Consider the following 8,446-nt stretch of genomic DNA (forward strand, 5'->3'; position numbering starts at 1 on the left):
CAGCCTGGTACAAAGAACGATTTGGGTTCATATAGCTAATATTACCCTCCATGACAACTGTGAGGGGTGTGAATTTTTTTATAACTCATCCGTTTCCTTTATATTAGGTTATATTAAGTTTTCATAATTAAGGGCGTGGCCACTTGAGTGACAGCTAGGTCTGGCTGGTCGCCGTCTCTTCACCTCAGCTGAATCCGGCAGATTAGCCACTGATCTCTGCATATTCATCGTATTTTTGTGTTGTTTTATGTGGCTTTACGCAGTCAGCTGCCTTTTGGACTTATTTCTTACAATTACCAGATGATATGGGATGCTGTGTGCACTTAATTGTGCTCACAAACCATTCACGTGGCCCTCCGCTTCCCATGTGAGTAAAGTTATATACTTGTATACCATCTCTATAAATGTATTGTTTTTAACACTTCCGGGACGAGGCCATCAGTTTTTGAGAACTTTTAGTTTTTTTTTGGTTATTGGTGTTTGGTATCCCACACCTCTTAGTGAACCCATTCCGGGTCCACTACACAACTACGCACGGCGGCACAGGAAACATTTGACACACTACACTCCGTAGTGAGCACTCTCACCGCTCAGAACTCACAGCAGGTGGCAGTAGTGAGCTTGTGGGTCTCGGGCCGTCGCAAACTATGAAATATTTGGAATAATTTGTTTAAATTTAAGTGTTTAATGTAAAAGGAGATGAACATCCCATAATGCAATTCATAACCGCAAATAAACGCTTCTGAATCACTAAATACAGAAACTGTTCATTAACAGAGATTTATTTTAAACTCTATGATCTTTCTACAGATTTGACCCAAAAATGTTGAATATCGAGGGAAAGTCCATTTGTTTTAATAATTAGTTTCATAAAGTGAAACTTGTGTGTTATATTAGCTCACGACACACATAGTGAAATATAAGCCTTTCCATTCCGTTTGAGTGATTATGGATTAAAGATGACAAACTCAATCCATTGTTTTCACTAAATCAGAATATTTCATGACAAAAGTTCAACATGGTCAGCTCCATGTGTCTCAATCTAGTCCACTAATTAATGCAAAGCCTTGAAACTGTCTCAGTCTGGCATAAGTTTCTAAATCATGGGTTGGACTGCTGACTTGATGGTTGTGCAGAAGACCACCACTGAAACCCCTTTATAAGGAGGCAATTGCAAATGAAACTGGATGCTCTCAGAGTGCAGTGTCTAAGTATATTAATAGTGTTAAGCGGATGGGGAAAATGTGGCTGGAAAAGGTGCACAAGTATGACCGCAGCCTTGAGACGACTGTCAAACAAGGGTGACTGAGGCTGGTGTCAGAGCATCAAGAACACCACATACAGACGTCTGCATGACATGGGCTACACCTCTTGAACTCCATGTGTCAAGCCACTCCTGAACCAAAAGCAACGTTAGAAGCGTCTGTGCTTTGGCTGAAGAGGAAAAGTACTGGTCTGTTGCCCAGGAAAAGTCCTCTTTTCAGATCAATGCAAATTTTGTCTTTCACTTGGAAATCAAGATCTCAGAGTCTGGAGGAAGAGCGGAAGAGACACGAAAGTCAAGCTGCTTAAAGTCCAGGGTGAGGTTTCCACAGTCAGTGATGGTTTGGGAAAGCCTTGTCATCTGCTGGTGTGGGTCCAGTGTTTTTTTATCAAGTCCAGTCAACGCAGCTCTATAGGGAAATTACTACGTCACACATGACGTTTCACGTGTTAAACCGCAAACATATGGTGTTGTGCAGTAGGATGCCAAATTCGGCTGAAAAAAGAAAACTTAACTTTTACTGTACACCACACTGCTTTAAGGCCAATCACAGACGTCTTTGGCTAAATGGGAGCTGAATGGAGTGAGGACCTCATTAAAAATGCTGGACTCTGCAGTTCTCATTATATATCAGGTGAGTTCACGCTATGCTGAATCAGACACATCACTCGTTTTTGGTTCAGAAATGATTCAGCAGAAGAAACAGTTCAATATGGTGAATTAAACTGCGGACACTGAGTGCTCAGAATGAACTGTGAACATGTGTGTTCACATACCCTGCCGTACAGCTGCAGTTCTCTGTCAGAATGCAGTTGTTTTGCTTGTTGATGATTACCCAGGCCTTGTACAGCTCCATCTTCTTTCCTTGTGTTTGGCTAGGCAGATCCTTGGTTTTTAGCTCTACATAGTGTTGAACCTGGTCATCATGGAGCATTATTTCCTGCACATGACCACAGAACACAATTGTAGGCATCTTAAGACTTGTAGGCCTTTAACTTTTTTCTTGTAAAACCACTTGGAGCTTCAATGAGAGTGTATATTTGGGGCTGGATGCTTTGCCATTTCGTCTTATCCAATTTCATTCGGAGGAGGCTATAGCAAATGGACCTGTCAGATGAACGCCGCTTACTTTGTTGATTTTGCAGAATAACTGCTTATCACAGGCTGACCAGCTGTTATAAAAACACTGAAAGCATTATGTAAATAATATATGTAATATGTAATCAATATAACTTATCTTTAATACAATAACAAACTCTGTAGCGCATCAAATGTCATTCCCTCTCTGTAAATGCTAGCGCTCCTGTTTTCCTGCAACCCTCGCTGCGCGCGCATCCTGATTGTTTACAAACCAGTAATTCATCTATACCTGGATGATTTAGAGCACTCATGCTTCCTGCTGCAGACAAGCTCTTTGGAGATGATGATTTTATTTTCCAGCAGGACTTAAGTTGGTACACAATGCCAAAGCTACCAGTACCTGGTTTAAGAACCGTGGTGTACCTATTCTTAATTGGCCAGGAAACTCACCTGACTTAAACCCCCATTGAAAATCTATAGGCTATTGTCAAAGGAGGATAAGGAAACAGAGACCCTTAAATGCAGATGAGCAGAAGGCCGATATCAAAGCAATGTGGGCTACCATAACACGTCAACTGTGTTAAAAGCTGATCGACTCCATGCCACACCGCCTTGTAAAGTGCAAAAGGAGGCCATCAAGTTCTGAGGACATAATACAGTACATTAACACACTTTTCAATAGGCCGACATGTGTTTAAGATCCTTTTTTATTGGGTCTGTACTTAAACACTTGATAATTCCCGAGTTTAAGCAGGTAATACAAGCAGTATTGTGCTAACAAGCTGCTACAGGTAGTATGAGAAGAACAACAGCTGATCTTCTGTCGATAATAACTTTATAAACAGTGATCACTTACTTTTAAGACACGCACACTGTAACACAGTATACCACCAGTGCCTGTTATGTCCCTTTTTGCCGAGTGAGTTAGATAGCAGGTGTGTTATCCAGCGTTATCTCTCAACTATTTCTTTGCTCAGCCCACCTCGATGATGCTGTGTTGCGTTGTGCACACTGATTGGTTGGTGTCATCCGGGACTTAGACATCAGCGGTCCTTTTGCACAGGGTCACATGAAATATTCTGATTTAGTGGAATACTGGATATGAGTTTATCATCTTTAATCCATAATCACTCAAACTGAATCAAATGAAGGCCTGACATTTTATACCCCATTCTGATAGTAAAGCATACTCTAATCTGAAGTGCAGTGTGTGTGTGAGAGAGGGGGGCAGTGTTTCAATGTGATCCGGTTATGTTGTGGTTCTGTGACTGCTGGTGTTTGTTTGCTGTATGGTTAAATTTTGACAGTTAAAGTAATTAGGTTAATCTAGATTTAAATCAAATAAAAATAATAAAATATTAATCTATTATTTCGGGCGGTTTTTTTTGGGCGGGTTTTGGACAGCTTTTGGGCTGGAAAAAGTCTGCTATATCTGGCAACACTAGTAGTAGCTTGGCAACAGAGCTGTGACGTCAACACCAGAATCTATCGACACAGTTCAGCACGATTGTCTAACCGTGCCGACAATTACGGGCCTAGAAGCGGTTTGTGAGAAACAACTGTAACCGTACCAAACTGTTTTTAGGAGAGTGGCTATTGTTATGCAATAGGATATATGCAGAGCTAGTGCTTCTTCTGTGGCGAGACGAGGGATAAAACATGAGCAGACAAACAGATAGGTTTAACAACCCAGAGGGTGATTTATTTACAGTGCTGGGCAAGGAGGTGGGGAAAGGGAATCATTGCAGGTAGGAGTCTCTTAGCTGGATATTGAGGAAAAATCCTCTGGGTTGGTGAAGTATTGGATCTTGGGTATGAATCTGAGATGCCGGTCTAGCCACTGCTATCTGCTGGGGAAACCAGAGAAAGAAGCATTAGCGTGTCCTCCCGGGGGAGATCAAGCCCCTCTGTGTCTTCTCTTTCTCTGTTTATATGCTCCCTTCCTAATGAGCTGCAGGTGATCGGTGCTGATGAGGTGACAGGTGTTTATAGTTTGGACTTGTGGCGACGCTGCATTGGCACACTCGCCACACTTCCCATATGATAAACATCCGGTGAACGGTTTTAATGTGACTTTTTTCCATTTTATACAGTCCTTTATATGGTTTTTACAGCATCGATGTTGTAAAGTAATTAAAATACAATCAGTTAATAGACTTCAGCATTCATTTAGCTGCTCAAGCGTAAAACGAGATGAAAAGCCGTTTATTCGCACGCGCCTGTCAGAATCGGCTAGCGCTTACCCTGAATATACTGAGGTAAATAAATGTTCATAATTTAAAGACATGGTGGGGGAAATTTAATTTAATGCAGTGCTTCTTGTACATTCTGAGACCCACTTTACTCGGATATCACTGGAGATCTCTGATTTTTAAAGAAAACAGACCTTAAACGTGCCGATTTTGCAATTGCATACAGTTCACAGGAAACGCTTGACCCAGGTTACTGAAAACTAAAAGTCCTTCTGCATACACCCTATTGTTACTTTTTGACATTGATTAAAAACTATTGACAGCTTTATTGTGACATCTTGATTATTCCCGCTGCTTTACCTAAATGTATATGTCATGTTGCAATATGTTATTCCATTTGGAAAGATATTTCATTTACGCCACTACAGTTGCAGCTCAAAGTCGTGCTGGTATTAAACATTTTGAAGGTATTAAAAAGGGAGTAAAGTATTAAATTCGACTTAATATGTTCTGTATATACCCTGAGAGTGAAAACGATCCACATCCCACACTGGCGTTTCACCTAGCATTTCTGAAAAGCCCTGCTTCCACACTATACTGCTGAAAACACATCACGTGACCACACACACTCTCTGTCATGCGCTACAGCATACGCACACGTCTGAGCTCCAGGCAGTCATTGGGTGATTTGAGCACAAAACCCCAGAGAGCAGTGCACGTCAGACAGTTATCAAGGATGTATCGCTGGATGGCGTCTCACTATGGTTGTTAAACGTGATCTTTAGTTAATCTTGTCTTATTTAACGACTCTTCAGTCTTGTGAATCAGGTAACATGTCAAAGTGTCAGTACACTGCTTCAATCTTTCACTTTAACGCTTGTACTTAGTGTAAACCTCCAATACTGCTGGTTGGTTCCTGTTGGTTTGTGGACGCCATTATAACGCCACGATCACTCTGCCTACTCATGCCAGAGTCCGCAGAAAAAGTGATGCCAGGTGGTCATTTGTGTGTAACTCATCTTTACTTATTTATGATTTGGGTAAATCTAAGAGAATGCTGGTCAGCTTGTTGAAACGGTAGGCTACTGTCATGATCACCAGCGATCTAACCACCAGAGGTCGCTGGTAAACACTTACATTCACATGAACTACAAATCTGCTGGTGAATGGACTACAAGAACCAGTCATGCTCCACACACACAGGTTCCAGATCCTGACTGATTGCATACACACAGCTGATGCTCCTCAAGTACTGATTACACACACATATATACAGCTCACTTTGAGACACTCATTGCTGAGTCTTGTTATCTGTTACAGTGACATTACAAGGCGTTTTCCTTGTCTGCCTCTGGCGTGTTATTGATCCTTTGCTTTGTTTATTGTTTCTTCCTGTTCACTGCCTGCTTCTGACCTTCTGCCTGCCTTTTGACTACGACTCTGGATTGCCCTTATACATCTGCTTGCTCCTGTATTGACCACTGCTTGTCTGACCATTCTAATAAACCTGCATGTGGATCCTCACCTCATCATCCATTGCAGTGTTTTACATTAGACATCGTACAATGCCAAATTGGTCGACATCTCCCAACCCTAATATCAGCTTATAAACAGCCAGCTGAGCGAGTTTCAGCTAACTGGATTGTAAATAAATGATTTGCTGTACTCTCCTATGATCACTTCTGCTGATGAGAAACACACAGCTGTGAACAGATGTTGTGTTTTTGTCTGTAATGTGTATTTCCTGTGTTCAGTGGGTAATAAGAACGACGATCCGGCCTCTAAGTGGTGGAGACCAACGATGCGCAGAAGCTTGCAGAGCAGATGGGCATCCGACTGTTCGAGACCAGCGCCAAAGAGAACCTCAATGTGGAGGACGTGAGTCTGGCTTACAGAGACTAGCGAACATTCATCACATTAAACACACAATTCAGACAAAATCAGCATTCTGCGTCATGGACTCACCTGTTGTTTCAAAACCTGTTTTAAGTTTCTGTTTTCTGTTGAACACTGGTGAAGATACACTGAAGACTGCTGGGAAAACAGACATTGACTTCCATTGTATATTTTATCCTACTGTTGATGTTATTGGCTGCTTTTGTCCACTATTCTCCAGAATTTCTTGTTTTGTGTTCGACAGAAGAAAGAACTCAGAAAACTGTAGAAACTTGTAAATGATGGGGAAGTTTTCAGTTTTAGTTAATTAAAATTGAAATAAAAACACAGACATTTACAAATAAATGACTAAAACCTCCTACAATTGCAATGAGAATGGAAAATGCAAAAAAAAAAGAAAAACACCACACACACACACACACACACACACGTTTGTTTTTGTGAAAAATGGGTACATTACATAGGTTTCCATTCATTTTATACCGTCCAAATAATGTTTCACGAGTTCACACTTGCAATCGTTTCAGAATAAGGCGTATTGGCGTGCTGTGCGGGGAGAGGGCTCTGAGCTCGGGGAGACACCCAAACTCGAGGTTATTCCCCTTATCAGGAAACAGAGAGGAATTGGGATTCGAGCGAAGTATCTAGCCCGGCCCCAGAACGCTCCCCCGGGATTGTAATACTTAAGAGGTGAGGGTGACTGGGGTGGTGGAGGGATGCTAAAGTCGTGAGATGCTGCAGGTAAGACAGCTTTGGTGTATATAGATAGGGGTTTGGTCAAGAACTGATTGGAGAATATAATAATTGTCAATGACGTATTTGATACTGAAACGTCTGCGTGTGCTCCTCCTGAAATTTGTTTATAAAACATCACATTGTATTGGCCTCACCCCACCCTACCCGTAAACCCAACCATCACAGGAGACAGTGTACAGCTTTACTCTCTGAATAAACTCATTCATTGTGATTTAGAAGCTTTTTGAGAAATGAGGACGTCACCAATGTCCTCATATTTCACCTCCTTTTTGTAATAGCTGTGTCATACCTATGTCACTATACAGACTTGTGTCCTGATATGTCGCAAAAACACACACACACACACACACACACACGCACACACACACACACACACACACACACACACACACACTTCAGGGTCAGGCCATTGTGTTTGGATTCTTGCCATTGGGTTTGTTTGTTTTTTTTGGTTTATTGTGGTGACAAGGCCTCCCACGCCTCTTAGTGGGCCGACTCTGGGTTCACTACGTCACACGCGCCCTCTTCTGGTCACGTCTTGCTCTCCGTTTACACTTGAGTGCTTCAGATAAAGTGGAGCTCTGAAGTATTGGTATATCCGAGTATAAGAGAGGTTTGCGTTTGTATCTTCTTCGTCTCACATTAATAATGGCATCATTTACCACAAAACACAATGCTGGATTTTACTTCACAGCACAAGAATTCTTATATTTAAATGTATAATTTATAAATACATTCATATGTTATTTGTAATACAATTTTGCCCTTTAATAAAAGCAGACGCTATATGCTGCACAAATAACTAAAACGACCCAATTATTAAATAGAAATAAAAAATGTATAATAAAAATGGCAAAATACAAACTAAAATTAAGTGAAAATTAATTAAAATTAAAATGAAAATTGCAAATAAATAAACCATAATAAAAAAAATCTTTATTATAACACAACAGCATACTGCAGAATCGCTAAAACCAGCTACAATTTAAACCAGAATAAAAAATGCAATAAAATAAAGTAAATAATACAAAGTTTTAACATTTAAAAACACTATAATAATATATCGAGAACATGGAAATATACAATTTGCTCCTTGTATTTTTTTAGGAAGCATCTAGAGTTGTGAAAGCTGAGTGTGTGTTTGTAATATTGCATTTCATTGTTGTTATTGTGTGTGTGCCTCTGTGTATGTGGTCTCAGATGTTCAACTGCATCACCGAGCTGGTCCTGAAGGCCCGGAAAGAGTCTGTAGCCAAAC

This window comes from Danio aesculapii, chromosome 5 (assembly GCF_903798145.1).
Source record: "Danio aesculapii chromosome 5, fDanAes4.1, whole genome shotgun sequence".
NCBI lineage: Eukaryota > Metazoa > Chordata > Actinopteri > Cypriniformes > Danionidae > Danio > Danio aesculapii.